Source organism: Rhinopithecus roxellana, chromosome 20, assembly GCF_007565055.1.
Source record: "Rhinopithecus roxellana isolate Shanxi Qingling chromosome 20, ASM756505v1, whole genome shotgun sequence".
Classification (NCBI taxonomy): domain Eukaryota; kingdom Metazoa; phylum Chordata; class Mammalia; order Primates; family Cercopithecidae; genus Rhinopithecus; species Rhinopithecus roxellana.
The window spans coordinates 13,382,173-13,402,773 of NC_044568.1; the positions used below are offsets into that span (position 1 = coordinate 13,382,173).

The 20,601-nt window shown below is 42.9% G+C and overlaps 1 protein-coding gene across 9 annotated transcripts in view; it reads left to right on the forward strand.

Moving 5' to 3' along the window:
- CHD9 (chromodomain helicase DNA binding protein 9) overlaps positions 1-20,601 on the forward strand; it is a 295,589-nt gene that overhangs the window by 51,640 nt on the left and 223,348 nt on the right. For 6 of the 9 annotated variants that reach the window (XM_030924809.1, XM_030924819.1, XM_030924818.1 and 3 more), the window contains exon 2: positions 4,079-4,225. The exons of 2 other annotated variants lie outside the window; for them this stretch is intronic. The gene's annotated coding sequence lies outside the window, so the exon portion shown is untranslated. Of the gene's footprint in view, positions 1-4,078; positions 4,226-20,601 lie in introns of those variants that run through there. One more of the 9 variants, XM_030924813.1, reaches the window with a different exon arrangement.

A 20,601-nucleotide genomic window follows, 5' to 3' on the forward strand; every position in this document is an offset into this window, starting at 1 on the left:
GAAAGATACATACACAAAGGAAAGATGGCATCAAAACTTCTGAGCTCCAGGGAACTGGTTGACCAAATTATGGAATATAATAAAATCATTAAAAAAAAATGAGAAGACTCAAATGAATTAGAATGACTTCAAATGAGAAAATCAAGTTGTAGAGTAAGAGTACACTACCACACACACAAAAAGGCATCTTTACAATATGTAGTCACCCTCACCATCTAGAAATTCTATTTTGCATCTGTTTATTGATATAATTTTCAATAACCTGGGCAATATAGTGAGACCCTGTCTCTAAAAAAATAAATGTAGGCTGGGTGCAGTGGCTCATGCTTGTAATCCCAGCATTTTGGGAGGCTGAGGCAGGTGGATCGCCTGAGGTCAGGAGTTCAAGACCAGCCTGACCAATATGGTGAAACCCCATCTCTACTAAAAATACAAAAATTAGCTGGGTATGGTGGCGTGCGCCTGTAGTCCCAGCTACTTGGGAGGCTGAGGCAAGAGAATTGCTTGAACCTGGGAGGCGGAGGTTGCAGTGAGCCGAGATTGCGCTATGGCACTCCAGCCTGGGCAACAGAGTAACACACCATCTCAAAATAAAATAAAGTAAAATAAAATAAAATAAAATAAGTAAAAAATTAGCCAGGTGTGGTGGCACATGCCTATAGTTCCTGTTACTTGGGAAGCTGAGACAGGAGGATCATTTGAGCCCAGGAGGTGAAGCTGCAGTGAGCCATGATAGCACCACTACACTGCAGCCTGGATGACACAGCGAGACCCTATCTCAAAAATTTTAGTAAAAATAAATAAATAAATATCATTGGCACCTTGTTACCTGAGCATGGGCATGACAAGTTCGTTTATTTATGAAACCTTTACTGAGTACCTACTGTAGGCCAGGTATGGTCACAGCAGTGAGGACGTAGCAATGAATAAACAGAAGTTCTTATCCCTCGAAGCTTATGTTCTAACAGAGAAAGATATAGTAAACAGAAAAGTAAGTAAAACACAGTATATCATGTGGTGCTAAGGGATAGGGAGGAAAACAAACCAGAGGATACAATAGGGAGGGAGGGGTGAAGGGAGAGGACTACAATAAAGGAAGGCATCATTGAGAAAGTAGCACTTGAACCAAGTCTTAAAGGAGTGGAGATGATAAAGTTGGAGCCTTCCAAATAGTCATAAACTTTGCTTGTGGTATAATTTGAGGGTAAGACCATTTTATCTCCAAAATGTTCTTTTTACCCACTTACTGTGATCTCTAAAATTTTGTTATTAGCAATACACACTTTCAGGTTAAACTGCTAAAATAAAAATGTGCAGATACCAGGCCAATCACAGTGGCTCATGCCTGTAGACCCAGCACTTTGGGAGGTTGAGGTGGGTGGATCACTTGAGCTCATGAGTTTGAGACCAGCCTGGACAACATGTTGAAAGCCTATCTCTACAAAAAATACAAAAAAAAATTCAGCCAGGTGTGGTGGTGTGCACCTACAGTCTCAGCTACTCAGGAGGCTGAGGCAGGAGGATCACTTGAGCCCAAGAGGTGGAGGCTGCAGTGAGCTGTGATTACACCATTGCACTCCAGCCTGGATACCAGAGTGAGACCCTGTCTCAAAAAAGATAGATGATAGATAGATAGATAGATAGATAGATAGATAGATAGATAGATAGAGATATCAATTATTAAAACCTCTGTGTGGGGCTGGGTGCAGTGGCTCACGCCTATAATCCCAGCTCTTTGGGAGGCCGAGGCAGGCACATCACCTGAGATGAGGAGTTTGAGATCAGCCTGGACAACATGGTGAAACCCCGTCTCTACTAAAAATACAGAAATTAGCCGGGCATGGTGGTGGGTGCCTGTAATCCCAGCTACTCAAGAGGCTGAGGCAGGAGAATCGCTTGAACCCCAGAGGCGGAGTTTGCAGTGAGCCCAGATCGAGCCATTGTGCTCCAGCCTGGGCAATAAGAGCAAAACTGTCTCAAAAATAAAATAAAATAAAATAAAATAAAAAATAAAATAAAGAAACCTCTGTGTGAATATCTGATACTTTGGTAAGTTTTCTTTCTTTTTTTTTTTTGTTTTGTTTTTTTTGAGACGGAGTCTCGCTCTGTCACCCAGGCTGGAGTGCAGTGGCCTGATCTCAGCTCACTGCAAGCTCCGCTTCCCGGGTTCACGCCATTCTCCTGCCTCAGCCTCCCGAGTAGCTGGGACTACAGGCGCCCGCCACCTCATCCGGCTAGATTTTTGTTTTTTTTTTTTTTTTTTTGAGGCGGATTCTCGCTCGGTCGCCCGGACTGGAGTGCAGTGGCCAGATCTCAGCTCACTGCAAGCTCCGCCTCCCGGGTTTACGCCATTCTCCTGCCTCAGCCTCCCGAGGAGCTGGGACTACAGGCGCCCGCCACCTCGCCCGGCTAGTTTTTGTATTTTTTTTCAGTAGAGACGGGGTTTCACCGTGTTAGCCAGGATGGTCTTGATCTCCTGACCTCGTGATCCGCCCGTCTCGGCCTCCCAAAGTGCTGGGATTACAGGCTTGAGCCACCGCGCCCGGCCTACTTTGGTAAGTTTTCATGAGGAAAGAGAGTAAGATGATTAAGGAGAGGGGGTGTATGTGGGGATAACTGATCTCAGGATGTGCAGGGAGGAATAATGAGATGAGAGTCTGGATTGCCATTGCTGGAAAGCAGGGACTGAGCAGCTCCTTAAGAATGGTTCCTATCTCTCATGCCCTGCCCCATTGCCCTGTCCTGGGGATAATCCTGGGGCCTCAGCCAGTTTCTCCTAATCCTAGTGCTGAGTGAGGTGCATGGGGGCGCAGGAAACAGGCTGCTGTGTGGTTTAGTGATGCCTCTCCTGCAGGGCAGGGGTGTTTGGAGTTGTGCTACAGATAGTAGTATAAAAAGGGACACCCAGAAAGCAATTCTGGGACTCGTAGTTCAGCTAGTTTATAGTTAATTTAACAGCCCTCAGAAAAATAAACAATTCAGGAAACACTGAAAGTTTCCTTCTTAATCAATGCAAGAAAGCAGCATTTTTGTTTCTCCTACCTCAGCCTCCCGTATAGCTGAGACTACAGGCGCATGCCACCATGCCCAGCTAATATTTTGTATTTCTAGTAGAGACAGGGTTTCACCATGTCGGCCAGGCTAGTCTCGAACTTGTGACCTCAGGTGATGCACCTGCCATGGCCTCCCAAAGTGCTGGGATTACAGGTGTGAGCCACAGCTCCCGTCCTAAAATCAGAATATTTTGCCTAAAAATTTGGATTCCCAGTTTCTATTGAAAAATGAGAAATTCTAGCAATATTGAACTCTTATATCCAATACATAATAATCCCAGGAGCCGAGTAGAGCTATGCACTCTCCAGTTTGTTGTCACCAGCAGTCCCTGTTGCCTCATTCCTAGCTTGTGCCCATTACTGTCTGGTTCCTGTAGGCATTTGTTTGTGACTGGTGGCTTAAAGCTTATGTCTATAGAAGTATTTTTGAGAACTGAACTTATAGGAACAAAGATAAACCTAAAATAGAGAAGACAATCCAGTTTCAAAAGATGAGGTGAATGCCCTCAGAAATAATCTGCTTTCTTGGCTGGGTGCAGTACCTCATGCCTGTAATGTAATCCCAGTGCTTTGGGAGACTGAGGCCAGATGATCACTTGAGCCCAGGAGTTCAAGACCAGCCTGGGCAGCATAGTGAGACCCTGTCTCTACTAAAAACTTTAAAGAATATATTTTTTAAAAATGCTGCTTTCATGGGCTGGCACAGTAGCTCATGCCTATAATCCCAGCACTTTGGGAGGTGGGTGGATCACCTGATGTCAGGAGTTTGCGACCAGCCTGGCCAACATGGTGAAACCCTGTCTCTAGCAGAAATACAGAAAAATTAGCCAGGTGTGCTGGTGTGCACCTGTAGTTCCAGCTATTCGGAGGCTGAGACAGGAGAATCGCTTGAATCTGGGAGGTGGAAGTTGTAGTGAGTCAAGATTGAGCCACTGCACTCCAGCCTGGGTGATGGTGAGACTCCATCTCAAAAAATAAAAATGATAATAAAAAAATTTTAAAAACTAAAATATTCTGATTTTTAGATGCTGGCAACTGATTCAAGATAGTTAAAGACACGGTGTGGGCCAGTGTATGATCTCTGACATATACAGGTAATCTGGATGCAGCATGGAACATGACAAGAAAGTAGGCAAAGGAAGGACATCTGGTCAACCTGACAGTTTGAGAAGGTACACTTTTTGGGGAGCTGACCTTTTCCAAGTTGACCCCTTTGCCACGGTTCTGCCCCACCTATTTAACCAATGGATTATTTTGGAGTAACGTCTGAGTAGTCCTGGCAGAGTGGAAGAAAATGCTGAAGTGAGACTCATAGGCCTGGGTTCTAGTGTTGGTTCTCCCACAAACTCACTGTGCAACCTCAGATAAATCCCTCAGCCACTCTAGCTTTAATTTTCTCATCTGCAGAACGAGGGGGCTGGACTTAACAGATTTTCAGCATGTGCCCCACCAAGTGCAAGACATCTTCAGAGATGCCTGGGAGAGGCGGGGAAGGTGGGGAATCCCAGGGCTTGCAGGAGGGCAGCTGAGCCTTTGTTCCATTTTCTCTTTGGGATTTCTGCTTTTCTGTTTTACATCTCGGGCTTCTTCTGCCAAAAAAGAAAAAAAAGTCTTTTTGAAGAAAGAATTTCCTCACTTTAAAAATATTTGAAAATCTTTGGATTAGTTGATCAGCTCTAGTATACGGTAATTAGCAGAGGTTTGCAAACTCTCTGAGGCCTGCAGTTCATCTGAATGTTTAGTCTTTTCTCCATTTGCCTTATGTGCTTTTCTGCTTACACTTACCACTAACTTCAACCCCAGGCTGATGAAATGAACAAGTAGCCAACAGATACTGTGGGAAGATTCTGACTCATTATCCAGTTCAATAGCTTGTTTTGGGGAATTTTTTGTTTTGGTGAACATATATGTTCTTATTTCTGATATTATATTGCTCATAGGCAATGTAGTCATATTTGCTACTAAAAAACGTTCATATGGTTTGATACCACATTTCAACATTTCACAATGATCTGCAACTTCCAGGTGCTCTGCCACTTGAACAAGTCTGAAAATCACTCAACTGACCTTAAAAAAATTAGCTATAGGCCGGGCACGGTGACTCACGCCTGTAACCCCAGCACTTTGGAAGGCTGAGGCGGGTGGATCACAAGGTCAGGAGATCGAGACTATCCTGGCTAACTCAGTGAAGCCCCATCTCTACTAAAAATACAAAAAATTAGCTAGGCATGGTGGTGGGCACCTGTGGTCCCAGCTACTCAGGAGGCTGGGGCAGGACAATGGCGTGAACCCGGGAGGCGGAGCTTGCAGTGAGCCGAGATCACGCCACTGCACTCCAGCCTGGGTGACAGAGAGAGACTCCGTCTCAAAAAAAAAAAAAATCAGCCGTAATTTGTTGACAACTTAATATGCATTGACTTTATATGTATCATCTCTAAGATTCACATTATTAACCCTGCAGAGAAGGTATCTTCGTCTGTGTCTTACTGATAAATAAGGAAACTAAATCTAGGTGAGGTTAAAGACTTGCCTTGAACACACAGGATTCCAGCTTGTACCAGTCCTAGCATATTCTCAACCAGACAACCTCTAAATTTGCTTCTCGATTTGAGAAATCAGGTAACAGCAGGTCTTCTGTTTTAAGATGTCCTAAAATCACCTGCAAAACTGCTTTCAACTTTCAACTTTCCAGATCCTCTTATCTACTGAAGATTCCTTGAATGGAAGCTTGTTAACTCACAACTGTTCAAGTTGGTTGCCCTAATCTTAACTGATAAGAGGGCCCCTGAATTTAAGTAGTCCCTTCCGTGGCCTGAGTTGTTTCAGTGGAAATGAAAGAACTTCAGATCTAGGGGTGAAAACAGACTTTGGGGGAGAAATAAGTGGGTTTTTCAATGTTATTCCTGGACTTGGCTGAGCTGAGCTTCTCTCCTGCTGCAAAGGAAATTACTTTCCTTGTTTGTTGATCTACCTGTTGTTCTAAGTGTAACGTGTTCAGTTTCTCTAGTGGTAGATATATGCCAAGCATGTGTCACAAAGTAAGTATTATGGGCCATTCTTTTTGTGTTTAGCACTTTACTGGGCACGTGGTATATCCTGTCAATATTTTTAATTCCTATAACTGGATTTTTTTTTCCTTAAAGTTTACTAACAAGACAAAAGACCAGTACTTTTTGTTTGCACAATGTAGTGTTTTCGGAGAATGCTTATGAATATTATCTATAAGAACCAACAACGGGGCCAGGCATAGTGGCTCACACCTATAATCCCTGCACTTTGTGAGGCCACAGCAGGAGGGTCACTTGAGTACAGGAGTTCAAGAGCAGCCTTGGCAACATGGTAAGAGACCCCATTTCTACAAAAATAAAAATAAGCTGGGTGTGGTGGCTCACGCCTGTAGTTGCAACCTAAGGCAGGAGGATTGCCTGAGTCTAGGAGGTCAAGGCTTCAGTGAGCTATGATGGCACCACTGCACTCCAGCCTAGGTGATAGAGTGAGACCCTCTAAAGACAAAATAAAAGAAATTAAAATTAAAAATAAATTATGTGTGCTTGGTGGCATGTGACTAGTCTCAGTTATGTGCAGGGGGCTGAGGCATGAGGATTGCTTGAGCCTGGGAGGTCGAGGTTGCAGTGAGCCATGATTGCACCACTGCAATCCAGCCTAGGTGACAGAGCGAGACCTTGTCTCAGAAAAAAAAAAAAAAAGAAAAGAAAGAAAGAAACAACAGCAATGTGAGGCAGGCAGCATAGATGTTATGAGTCTTATTTCACAGACAAGAAAAAATTGCTAATCACTCATTCAGTTGGTTAGTAGTAAGCCTGGACTACAACTCAGATATTTCCACTTTTAATCCTGTGTTCTCTCTGTTTTACAAGAGTCTTGGCATTTTTTTTTTTTTTTGAGGTGGAGTCTCGCTCTGTCGCCCAGGCTTGCGCCACCACACCCAGCTAATTTTTGTATTTTTAGTAAAGACGGGTTTCACCGTGTTGGCCAGGATAGTCTCGATCTCTTGACCTCGTGATCCGGCCACCTCGGCCTCCCAAAGTGCTGGGATTACAGGTGTGAGCCACCGCGCCCGGTCAAGTCTTGGCATTTTTAACTGGAGGAGGAGAGTGGGTTCCATTTGACTTCCAGGATGAGCCTGGTTTTTTTTTTTCTTTTTTTGTTTTGTTTTGTTTTACAGAGACAGGGTCTTACTCTGTCCTTCTAAAAAAAGACTGGAGTGTAGTGGCATGAGTGTAGCCCGCTGCAGCCTCGAACTGAATTCCTTGGCTTAAGCAATTCTCCCACCTCAGCCTCCTGAGTAGCTAGGACTATAGCACGCACCACCATGCCTGGCTATGTATGTATGTATGCATGTATGTATTTATTTAGAGATAGGAGTCTTGCTTTGTTGTACAGGCTGGTCTTGGACTCCTGGCCTCACCTCCCACCTTGGCCTCCCAAAATCCTAGGATTATATATAGGTGTGAGCTACCACACCCAACCTTTATAACATATGATGATGATTGTGAGGAAAAGAGTTATTAATTACATTGCTTGAGAAAAATATCAATAACCACTGTTTTTTCTTAAAAAAAAAAAAAAAAAGAGGTTCCAATTGTAAGCAAGGCCTTAAAGTTTAGAGTTTGCCATAACAAAAAAATATGAACAAACATTTCTGAACCCACCACTATTTGGTCTCATTTCTTCTGTGAAGAGGATGGAATCTGGCTACCTCATTCTTCTGTGAGCATTATTATTATTATTATTATTATTATTTTATTTATTTTTTTTTTTTGAGACGGAGTCTCGCTCTGTCACCCAAGCTGGAGTGCTGTGGCCGGATCTCAGCTCACTGCAAGCTCCGCCTCCCGGGTTCACGCCAGTCTCCTGCCTCAGCCTCCCGGGTAGCTGGGACTACAGGCGCCGCCACCTCGCCTGGCTAGTTTTTTGTAGTTTTTAGTAGAGATGGGGTTTCACCGTGTTAGCCAGGATGGTCTCGATCTCCTGACCTCGTGATCCACCCGTCTCGGCCTCCCAAAGTGCTGGGATTACAGGCTTGAGCCACCACGCCCAGCCAATTATCATTATTATTATTATTATTTTGAGATGGAGTCTCACTCTGTTGCCCAGGCTGGAGTGCAGTGGCACAATCTTGGCTCACTGCCACCTCTGCCTCCCAGGTTCAAGTTATTCTCCTGCCTCAACCCCCTGAGTGGCTGGGATTACAGGCCTATGCCACCACACCTGGCTAATTTTTGTATTTTTAGTAGAGACAGGGTTTTGCCGTATTGGCCAGACTGGTCTCGAACTCCTGACCTCAAGTGATCCACCTGCCTTGGCCTCCCAAAGTGCTGGGATTACAGGCGTGAGCCACTGTGCCCGGCCAGCATTATTTTTTATTTGCTTTGTAGCACAAGTTTTTGATTGATTGATTGATTGCCTCTTACTTCTACAGCTAAATGAAGGGATTTGTTGATGACTTTCTTCCAAGAAAGAAAAGAGAAGTGTGCTGCAGTTTTCTTTCTCCCTTTAGTTTGAAGTTTTCAGGATAGGTGTTAACAGATGAACTTAGGTTACTTGAATGCCTCTTCTCTTTCCTGAGAGGTTGATTTTTTCATCTGGTTTGTGCCTAAGGCTGCCCCTTTGTGATAATGAGGCAAATGTTTGTAGCAGCCTAGAGAGTGGTCCAAAGAACAGTTTGGGATGCTGTCAACCTAGATGACACAAGAAGGACTCACCCAGATAATAAGAACATGGTAGCCAGGTAATTATTCAGTTCTGTGTCACTCAGAGCAGTACTTTTCCATGTTGGTTGCACAAGTAATTACAAAAAGAACTTTTAAAACCTAATGCTTCCATACTGATCCATCATCCCTAAGTCTCAGCAGGGTCTGAGCAAAGATAATTTTTAAGTTTCCTGGGAGATTCTATGAAGTTGGTGAATCTCCTAATCTTCTATTAGGGGATTCTATTAGGTTTTACTATTTTGCCAGTAATGGCCAAAATCGCAGTTACTTTTGCACCAGCCTAATAATATGGAGTTGGGTTTCAGAACCTCTGATAGAGGCTTCCAGTGTCTTGTTCAAAACTTGGTCGGATAACTCCAAATGGCAGCCAGTTTTTCTGCCAGAACAATATGGGTATGTTGAATGATTGGTTTGTTTTGTGTAAGATACACATGTATTCAGCACCTGTGTTCCAGGTGCTGAGAGTTTTTCAAGGAACAAGACAGAACCTGCTTATGCCTTAAGATGCTTTCTTTTTTAGTGGATGGAGACAAAAAGTAAATATATAAACAAGACTGTGGTAAGTGTTAGGAAGGAAATAAACTAGGAAAGTAGGAGTCAAAGAAGGCCTGTAATATGAGGAATTTTTGCAAGACTTGAAGAGGAAGAAGGAGAAGCTGTACCTAGAACCAGTGGTAAGGCAGAGGGAAGAGAAGGTGAAAAGGTTCCGAGACAAGGAGGGTGTGTTTGAGGAACAGACTGCAGGTGCTTTCAGTTATCTAGAAAGAGGAGTGGCAGATAATAAGCAAATACCAGGCTGACATTTTCTTTTCCTTTTTTTTTTTTCTTTTGGAGACAGAGTCTCACTCTGTTGCCTGGGCTGGAGGGCAGTGGTGCAGTCTCAGCTCACTGTAGCCTCCACCTCATGGGTTTAAGCAATTCTCCTGCCTGAGCCTCCCAAGCAGCTGGGATTACAGGTGCATGCCACTACATCTGGCTAATTTTTGTATTTTAGTGGAGACAGGGTTTCACCATGTTGGCCAGGCTGGTCTCAAACTTCTAACCTAAAATGATCTCCTTACCTTGGACTCCCAAAGTGCTGGGATTACAGGCGTGAACCACCATGCCTGGCCTGACATTTCTTATAGTTTGTGCAAATCACTTAGTATGTTCTTGCCAAACAGTACACACTCTGCAAGGGAAACACAAAAAGAAGCATCCTCCAGGAGCCAGGATAAGGTGTGCTGGACAGAGAGGGTTCTGCTTTACTAGTCAATAATTGTAAGGAAAAAGTTAGGCAGTCCCAGTCAAAATGGCGATTTTTAAAAAGACAAGAAACAACAGATGCTGGTGAGGCTGCAGAGAGATAGGAACATTTTTACACTGTTGGTGGGAATGTAAATTAGTTCTACCATTGTGGAAGAGGACGTGGTGATTCCTCAAAGACATAGAACCAGAAATACCATTTGACCCAGTAATCCCATTACTAAGTATATACCCAAAGTAACATAAATCATTCTATTATAAAGATATATGCACAGGTATGTTCATTGCAGCACTATTCACAATAGCAAAGACATGGAATCACCAAAATGCCTATCAATGATAGATTGGATAAAAAAGTGTGGTACATATAAACCATGGAATGCTATGCAGCCATAAAAAGGAACAAGATCATGTCTTTTGCAGGGACACGGATGGAGCTGGAAGCCATTATCCTCAGCAAACAATCTCAGGAACAGAAAACCAAATACCACATGTTCTCACTCATAAGTGGGAGCTGAACAATGAGAACACATGGACACAGGGAGGGGAACATCACACACTGGGGTCTGTTGGCGAGCGGCAAGTGGGGAGGGAAAACATCAAGAAAAATAGCTGATGCATGCTGGGATTCATACTTAGGTGATGGGTCAATAGGTGCAGCCGAGATCGCGCCACTGCACTCCAGCCTGGGCGACCCAAACCATGGCATACATTTACCTATGTAACAAACCTGTACATCCTGCACGTGTACCCCAGAACTTAAAATTAAAAAAAAAATTAAAAAAAAATTTAGACAGTCCTGTATGACACCATGATAAACAATGAAAAGGAAAAAATTCAATTAAATATTTGATATTCAGAGGATTTGTGCTAATCCCTTACAGAATACAGACTATTCATGTGGCAACAGCCACAGACACTCAATTCTCTGACGTAATTTTTTTTTTTGGAAACAGAATCTTGCTCTGTTGCCCAGGCTGGAGTGCAATGGCATGATCTTGGCTCACTGCAACCTCTGCCTCCCAGGTTCAAGTGATTCTCCTGCCTCAACTTCCCAAGTATCTGGAATTACAGGCGCCTACCACCATGCCCAGCTAATTTTTTTTGTATTTTTAGTAGAGAGGGGGTTTTCACCATGTTGGCCAGGATGGTCTCGAACTCCCGACCTCAGGTAATCTACCTGCCTTGGCCTCCCAAAGTGCTGGGATTACAGAAGTAAGCCATTGCACCCAGCCTGACATACTAATTTTGAGGTCTTTACCTAAACTTTCTGGAAGGTGGAATGTTTTTCAATTATCTGTAATGCTGGAGAAATCAAATATGTGCCTGTATAAGACCTAAATATTTCTTTCTTTCTTTCTTTCTTTTTTTTTCTGACACAAAGTTTCGCTGTGTCGCCCAGGCTGGAGTGCAGTGACGCAATCTCGGCTCACTGCAAGCTCCACCTCCCGGGTTCATGCCATTCTCCTGCCTCAGCCTCCCAAGTAGCTGGGACTACAGGCGCTGGCCACCACGCCCGGGTAATTTTTTTGTATTTTTAGCAGACACGGGGTTTCACCGTGTTAGCCAGGATGGTCTTGATCTCCTGACCTCGTGATTCGCCCACCTCGGCCTCCCAAAGTGCTAGGATTACAGGCATGAGCCACCGCACCCGGCCAAGACCTAAATATTTCTATGGATTTCATATTTTTAAAAATCTCCCCTTGGGAGGTGGAGGCAGGTAGATTACTGGAGGCCAGGAGTTTGGAGGCCAGGAGTTTGAGACCAGCATGGCCAACATGGCAAAACCCCATCTCTACTAAAAATACAAAAATTAGCTGGGTGTAGAGGTACACACCTGTAATCCCAGCTACTCTGGTGGCTGAGGCATGAGAATCGCTTGACCCTGGGAAATGGAGGTTGCAGTGAGCCGAGATCACGCCACTGCACTCCAGCCTGAGCAGTAGAGTGAGAATCTGTCTCAAAAAATGTCCCTTCTTTGTTTCCACTTAAGACTTTTGCTTAAATTGTGGAAGGTCACTAACTGCTTAACATCTAATGGTAACCAGAGATAAAGGCTATACTGATTTATTTTTGGCAAAATGTTCTCTAAGATCCTACTGCTCTTAATTTTTTTCAATCAAATAACCTAGAATTAATTTTCCTGGTTGGCATGTTGTTCCTCATCCTCTAAAACCATGGGGTTTAGTGCAAATAAAGCAACTATAAGTAATATGCATCCTCAACCATAATGTCCAAGAATTCCATAAATCTCCAAATGCTTTTACATAAGAGATCATAATGATGTCTTGATAAAACAGGAATGCTTCAAAACATCTTAATAAAAAAGATAACTTTCTCTTTTTTTTTTTGACAGAGTCTTGCTCTGTTCCCGAGACTGGAGTACAGTGGCACGATCTCAGCTCACTGCAACCTCCACCTCCCAGGTTCAAGCAATTATCCTACCTCACCCTTCCGAGTAGCTGGGCTTATAGGCGCCCGCCACCATGCCTACTTTTGTATTTTTAGTAGAGACGGGGTTCCACCATGTTAGTCAGGCTGATCTCGAACTCCTGACCTCAAATGATCCACCCGCCTCAGCCTCCCAAAGTATTGGTATTACAGGCGTGAGCCACCGCGCCTGGCCTGAGGTAACCTTTCTAAACAAGTCCCCCAACCTGAAAACAAGGGACACAAGAAAACTTTTGGAAGTGATGAATATGTTTATTACCTGGATTATGGTAATGGTATCACAAATGTATACGTATGTCCAAATTCAGCAAGTTGTAGGCATTAATTATGTGCAGTTTTCTGCATAGCAGTTAAACCTCAATAAAGCTGGGGAGGGAAGAAGAAATATAATTTTAAAAGTATTGAAGATTATATATTTTTACATTAAATTTACAAATCCACTTGCAAAGAAAACTCACTCTGTTATTTAAAAAAACAAAAAACAAAAAACCAAGATTGTGGTAATTGTTAAAATATTTATTTTATTCCTAACAGCAATATATGAGTTTTGTAAGCTCTTCCCATGATCCAAGTAGAAAGCTGGCTGATGAGATTGCAGAAAGGTGGTGACAGAATTATAAGCATGGCTATCAAGTAAGGAAAAACAAGTCATCTGGGCACGGTGACTCACACCTGTAATCCCAGCACTTTGGGAGGCTGAGGCAGGTGGATCACCTGAGGTTAGGAGTTCAAGACCAGCCTGGCCAACATGGTGAAATCTCGTTTCTACTAAATATAAAAAATTAGCCAGGCGTGTTAGCGCAGGCCTGTAATCCCAGTTACTTGGGAGGCTGAGGCAGGAGAATTGCTTGAACCTGGAAGGCAGAGGTTGCAGTGAGCCAAGATTGTGCCACTGCACTCCAATCTGGGCACCAGAGCGAAACTCCATATTGAAAACAAACAAACAAAAACAAAAAATAAAAACAAGTCAGGAAATGTCCAGGGAACTCCAATGCCATTTTCTCTTTTGTTGAACCTTATACAAGACAAAATGGATTTAAATAGCACCAGGAGGCTGGGTGTAGTGGCTCACACCTATAATCCTAGTGCTTTGGGAGACTGAGGCAGGAGGATTGCTTAAGCCTCAGAGTTTGAGACCAGCTTGGGTAACATAGCAAGACCCCATCTCCACAAAAAAAATAAAAAATAAAAAATTAGCTGGGCATGGTGGCAATGCCTGTAGTCCTAGCTATTCAGTAGGCTGAGGCAAGAGGATCGCTTGAGCTCAGGACTTGGAGGTTGCAACAAACTATGATTGCACCACTGCTCTCTAACCTGAGCAACAGAGCAAGACCCTGTCTCTTAAAAAAAAATTGCACTAGGATGGGTTTCTTCTGGAAATAAAATACCTGCAATGCCTATAAAACCAGTTGACTGGGGCCGGGTGTGGTGGTTGACACCTGTAATCCCAGCTCTTTGGGAAGCTGAGGCGGGTGGATCACCTGAGGTCGGGAGTTTGAGACCAGCCTGATCAACATGGAGAAACCCCGTCTCTACTAAAAATACAAAATTAACCAAGCGTGGTGGCGCATGCCTGTAATCCCAGCTGCTTAGGAGGCTGAGGCAGGAGAATCGCTTGAACCTGGGAGGCAGAAGTTGTGGTGAGCCGAGATCGCACCACTGCACTCCAGCCTGGGCGACAGAGTGAGACTCTGTCTCAAAAAAAAAAAAAAAAAAAAAAAAAAGCCTAATTGATTGGGAAAATACATGTTTACAGTTTACAGTTTCCATCAGTTCTTAGGCTAAGTGGTATAGGTCATACATGCTTTCTAAAGCAGACCAGGCCAGGCGTGGTGGCTCACACCTGTAATCCCAGCACATTGGGAGTCTGAGGTGGGTGGATCGCTTGAGGCCAAGAGTTTGAGAGCAGCCTAGGCAACATGGTAAAATTCTGTCTCTACTAAAAATACAAAAAAAAAGTAGCCAGGTGTGGTGGTGCACACCTGTAATCCCAGCTACTCGAGAAGCTTCGGCAGGAGAATCACTTGAACATGGAAGTTGGAGGCTGCAGTAAGCCAAGATCGTGCCACTGCACTCCAGCCTGGGTGACAGAGCCAGACTCTGTCTCAAAACAAACAAAAAACCCTATAAACATACCAATTACAGTACCTGTAAATGAAGGTTAAGTGTTACCAAATTAATAAAAATAATTAATTACTCTTTATTTGCTTTAGAAAATAATTTGCCTTGAGGCCAGAGGACCATATCTATCTTGTTCATTGTTGTATTCCCAGCCTCTACCGTTGTGCCTGAAACATCACAGATCCCCTTTAAATACTTGTTGAGTGAATTCACTTTTTAAATAACAGCCACATTTCATCCTTTTGATCTCTCCAAACTTGATTTAGATGCAACTTCTCCGGGAGTGCTTATGTTACCCAAAGAGAAACAGATACACAAAGAGAAGGAATGAGATGCTCGGGGATGTTTTATCAAGGAAACCAGCAAACCTTCTTTTTCCTGAAGACCTTTTAAGATTAGGACAAGCAGCTGTTTATAAAAGCAGAACAGTGTTAAGATTTGAACTGTCAAGTAGGATCATGCTTTGAAGTATATTCCTGGCTAACAGCAGGGGATAAACTAGATAAAACTTGGAGACTCTAAGACCTGTCCCTGATTAAATGGGCCTACGAGTGAGAATCTGAAGAACAGCTCTCTGGCTGAACGTATCCTTTGCATGTTGTTATTACCAGCGGCCTCTAGATTTGAGAACAGTGCTGAGTATGCTTTTAAATAATCTTTGAGGTACTTTAAGCTACCCATAGCTGAAAGCATACCTAGCCCTCATTTCTGTTTGCTTGAACAAGAGCCTGAAAAAGAAGTCTAAAGAGCTTTCTAGTGATATCCTTCACTCCTGTTCCAAAAAGAACCTGTGTTCTTCACCGAGTTAAGGAAATTTCACAACTCCTAGGGGCTAATGTGGAGTTCATTTTCACTTACTGCTGAATCAACTGAAGTTCCTTTCAGAGTCTTTTCCTACAGTGGAAAAGTATCTGAGCTCTTCAACCTACTATTCATTAGTGCTGAGAGACGAAAATCATGTTAGAGTCTATAATGTAATGGAGCATAAAACATTTAAGTTATGAACCTGCATAAAATGTGTAAAAGATGAAAAAAGCCTACTTTAATGTTTATCAGTACTTATTGATTAGTGAAAGAACATTTTCATTAATGCCTCGGCCTGTGAATGGATGTCAATAAAGATGAGTAAGAAGGTATTTCATATATGCACACTTCTTCAATATTTATTATATGTTTATTATTCATAATTTATTATTATTTATATGGGAATAATAACCTCTTCTGTAGCCAACACAGTACCTACCCTAGTATACATACATGGTGTATTTAAATATGTATTAATTAAGTAAATTATAACAAAGTCACAAAACTGGTGAGCTCAATATAAGAAATAACAGTGCCGGCCGGGCGCGGTGGCTCAAGCCTGTAATCCCAGCACTTTGGGAGGCCGAGACAGGCGGATCACGAGGTCAGGAGATCGAGACCATCCTGGCTAACACGGTGAAACCCTGTCTCTACTAAAAATACAAAAAAACTAGCCGGGCAAGGTGGCGGCGCCTGTAGTCCTAGCTACTCGGGAGGCTGAGGCAGGAGAATGGTGTGAACCCGGGAGGCGGAGCTTGCAGTGAGCTGAGATCTAGCCACTGCACTCCAGCCTGGGTGACAGAGCGAGACTCCGTCTCAAAAAAAAAAAAAAAAAAAAGAAATAACAGTGCCACTACAACAATCTTCAAACTTTAAAAATGATATACTATGTAACTAATTTTATGAATATAATTAAAATATATATTTTTGTCTCAACATGTTCATATGTTAGATTCATATATGTGGATTTAATGTTTACAATACTGTAACAAAGTTGGAAACTGCTGACTGGGAATCACTTTTTTTTTTTTTTTTTTGAGACAGAGTCTCACTCTGTCACCCAGGCTGGAGTACAGTGGCACAATCTTCTCTCACTGCAAACTCCACCTCCCAGGTTCAAGAGATTCTCTTGCCTTAGCCTCATGAGTAACTCAGATTACAGGTGTGCACCACCACACCCAGCTAATTTTTATATTTTTAGTAGAGATGGGGATTCACCATGTTGGCCAAACTGGTCTCGAACGCGCATCCTCAGGTGATCAATCTGCCCTGGCCTCCCAAAGTGCTGGGATTACAGGCGTGAGCCACCATGCCCAGCCTGGAATCACTTTTTTTTAAACCAGCTTTATTGAGACAGTATTTACTTGACAAAATTTATACTTCAGTGGTTTCTAGTGTATTCAGAGTTGTGCAAGTATCTCCACAATCTGATTTTAAAACTATTTCATTGCCCCCCAGAAGAAACCCTGTACATAGCTATTAACAATCACTCTCGATTCTTCATCCCCCTTCTCCCATGTCAGCCCTAGGCAACAACTGATCTACTTTCTGTCTACTTTCTTACTTTATTCTGGACATTTCATATAAATATAATCAAACAGTCAAGCCTTTTATATCTGGCTTTCATACTTTTTATTTTTTAATTTAATTTAATTTTTTGAGACAGAGTTTTGCTCTGTCACCCAGGCGGGAATGCAGTGGCTGTATCTTGGCTCACTGCAACCTCTGCCTCCTGGGTTCAAGCGATTCTTCTGCCGAAGCCTCCTGAGTAGCTGAGATTACAGATGCACACCACAACGCCTGGCTAATTTTTGTGTTTTTAGTAGAGACAGGGTTTCACCATGTTGGCCAGGCTGGTCTCGAACTCCTGACCTCAAGTGATCCACCCACCTCGGCCTCCCAAAATGCTGGACTTACAGGCATGAGCCACCACGCCCAGCCTAATTTTTTAAAAATTAAACGTCTTTGTGTAATAATTCTGCCTTCTGAGTTGGCTTTCTAGGGAATGTATCTAGCTTTTATCACTTAAAATTATGTTTTCAAAGTTCATCTGTATTGTACTATCAGTACTTAATCTTTTTTTTATGGCTTAATAACATTCTAGTTTGTGTATATACCATTTTTGTTTATCCAGTCATCAGCTGATAGACATTTGGGTTGTTTCCACTTTTGGGCTATTGTGAATCATGCTGCTGTGAACATTTGTATGTAAGTTTTTGTGTGGACATACATTTTCATTTCTCTTGGGTTGCTGGGTTATATGGTAACTATGTTTAACTTTTGGAAGCACTGTTTTCCAAAACAACCATCATTTTACATTCCTACCAACAATGTACCAGGGTTTGAGGGTTCTAATTTCTCTGCATCTTACACTTTGTATTAGTCTGTTCTCATGCTGCTAATAAGGACATACTTGAATAGGGTAATTTATAAAGAAAAAGAGGTTTAATGGACTCACAGTTCCACAGGGTTGGGGAGGCCTCACAATCATGGTGGAAGGCAAAGGAGGAGCAAAGTCACATGTTACATAGTGGCAGGCAGGAGAGAGAGCATGTGCAGGTTTTATAAAATCATCAGATCTGGTGAGACTTAATTTTTTTTTTGGAGGCAGAGTCTCGCTCTGTCACCCAGGCTGAAGTGCAGTGGCATGATCTTGGCTCATTGCAACCGCTGCCTCCTGGGTTCAAACGATTCTCCTGCCTCAGCCTCCCAAGTAGCTGAGATTACAAGTGCCACCACTATGCCCAGCTGATTTTTTGTATTTTTAGTAAAAATGGGGATTTCACCATGTTGGCCAGCGTGGTCTTGAATTCCTGATCTCTGGTGATGCGCCCTGTTTGGCCTCCCAAAGTGCTGGGATTATAGGTGTGAGCCACCACACCCAGCCTCATGAGACTTACTATCACAAGAACAACACGGGAAAGACCCACCCTCATGATTTAATTACCTCCCACTGGGGCCCTCCCACTACACATGGGAATTATGAGAGCTACAATTCGAGATTTGAGTGGGGACACAGCCAAACCATATCACGCTTATATTGTTTGTCTTTTTTATTGTAGCCATCCTGATGAGAGTGAAGTGGTATCTCATTGTGGTTTTGATTTGCATTTCTCTAACAACCAATGTGTTGAGCATCTTTTCATGTGCATATTGGCTATTTGTAGATCTTGTTTGGAGAAATGTCTACTCAGATACTGTGACCACTTTTTAATTGGATTATAATGTCTTTGTTGTTTAGTTATAAGTACTCTTTATATATTCTGCATACTAAACCCTTATCAGATACAGACTGTCCCTACCTTATCATGGTTCAACTTAGGAACCATGTCACCTAGGCTGGAGTGCAGTGGCACAATCTCAGCTCACTGCAACCTCCGCCTCCCAGGTTCAGGCAATTCTTCTGCCTCAGCCTCCCAAGTAGCTGCGATTACCGGCACGTGCCAACATGCCTGGCTATTTTTTTGTGTTTTTAGTAGAGATGGGGATTGGCCAGACTGGTCAACCACGCTGGTCAGGCTGGTCTCGAACTCCTGACCTCAGGTGATCCGCCTCGGCTTCCCAAAGTGGTAGGATTACAGGCGTGAGCCACTGCGCCCAGCTGACTTATGATTTTTTGACGTTGCAGTGGTGCTAAGGTGATACGCATTCAGTAGAAATTGTACTTTGAATTTTGAATTTTTATCTTTTCCCAGACTAGCGATATATAGTAGATAATCTGTCATGATGGCTCAACTTTCAGTCAGCCACATGATCACAAAGACAAACAACCCATACTGTATGGTGGGCTGTGTTGCCAGATGATTTTGCCCAACTGTAGGCTAAAGTCAGTGTTCTGAGCACATTTAAGGTAGGCTAGACTAAGCTATAATGTTCTGTAGGTTAAGTGTATTAGCTGCATTTTCAACTTAACAGTATTTTCAACTTACAATGGGTTTATCAGAACAAAACTTCATTGTAAGTTGAGGAGCATATGTATTTGATTTGCAAATATTTTCTCTCATTCTGTTTTGTCTTTCTTTGCACTTTCTTAATGGTGTCCTTTGACACTTCTATTTTGATGAAGTTTAATCTACTTTTTGTGGTTTCTTGTATGAAAGTTTTTAATTTTAATGAAGTCTAGTTTATATTTTCTTTTGTCATTTATGCTTTTGGTGTCATATGTAAGAAATCATTGCCTAATCCAAGATCCTGAAGATTTACTTCTGTTTTTCCTCTTAGAGTTTTATAGCTTTACCTCTTACATTTAGGTGTGTGGTCCCTTTTGGTTTATTGTTTTGTGTGGTGTGAGGTAGGGGTCCAACTTCATTCTCTAGTATGTGTGTATCCAGCAGTCCCACCATTGGTTTAAAGGACTACTCTTTCCCAATCTAAATGTCTTGGCACTTTTGTTGAAAATCAATTGACCATAAATGTAGGAGTTTATTTCTGGATTCTATATTTTATTCCATTAATCCATATGCCTATCCTTATGCCAGTTCCACACTGTCTTTTTTTTTTTTTAGACGGAGTCTTGCTCTGTCGCCCAGGCTGGAGTGCAGTGGCCGGATCTCAGCTCACTGCAAGCTCCGCCTCCCGGGTTCACGCCCTTCTCCTGCCTCAGCCTCCCGAGTAGCTGGGACTACAGGCGCCCGCCACCTCGCCCGGCTAGTTTTTTGTATTTTTTAGTAGAGACGGGGTTTCACCATGTTAGCAGGATGGTCTCGATCTCCTGACCTCGTGATCCGCCCGTCTTGGCCTCCCAAAGTGCTGGGATTACAGGCTTGAGCCACCGTGCCCGGCTCACACTGTCTTGATTATTATACCTTTGTAGTAAGTTTCCAAATTAGGAAGTGTGAGTACTCCAACTTTCTTCTTTTGACTGTTCTGTGGGTATCACTTTTGCAGGTCTTACTGAGGTAGGATCTAAACCTTAGTTTTGCAGTTTCAGGATCTTTTTTTTTTTTTTTGAGATAGGGTTTCTTTATCTTTTCTTTTTCTCTCTTTCTTTCTTTCGTTCTTTCTTTCCTTTTCTTTCTCTGATGAAGTCTAACTCTGTCACCCAGGCTGGAATGCAGTTGTACAATCTCGGCTCACTGCAACCTCCGCCTCCCAGGTTCAAGCAATTCTCCTGCCTCAGCCTCCCAAGTAGCTAGGATTACAGGCAGTGCACACCACCACACCCATATAATTTTTGTATTTTTAGTAGAGAC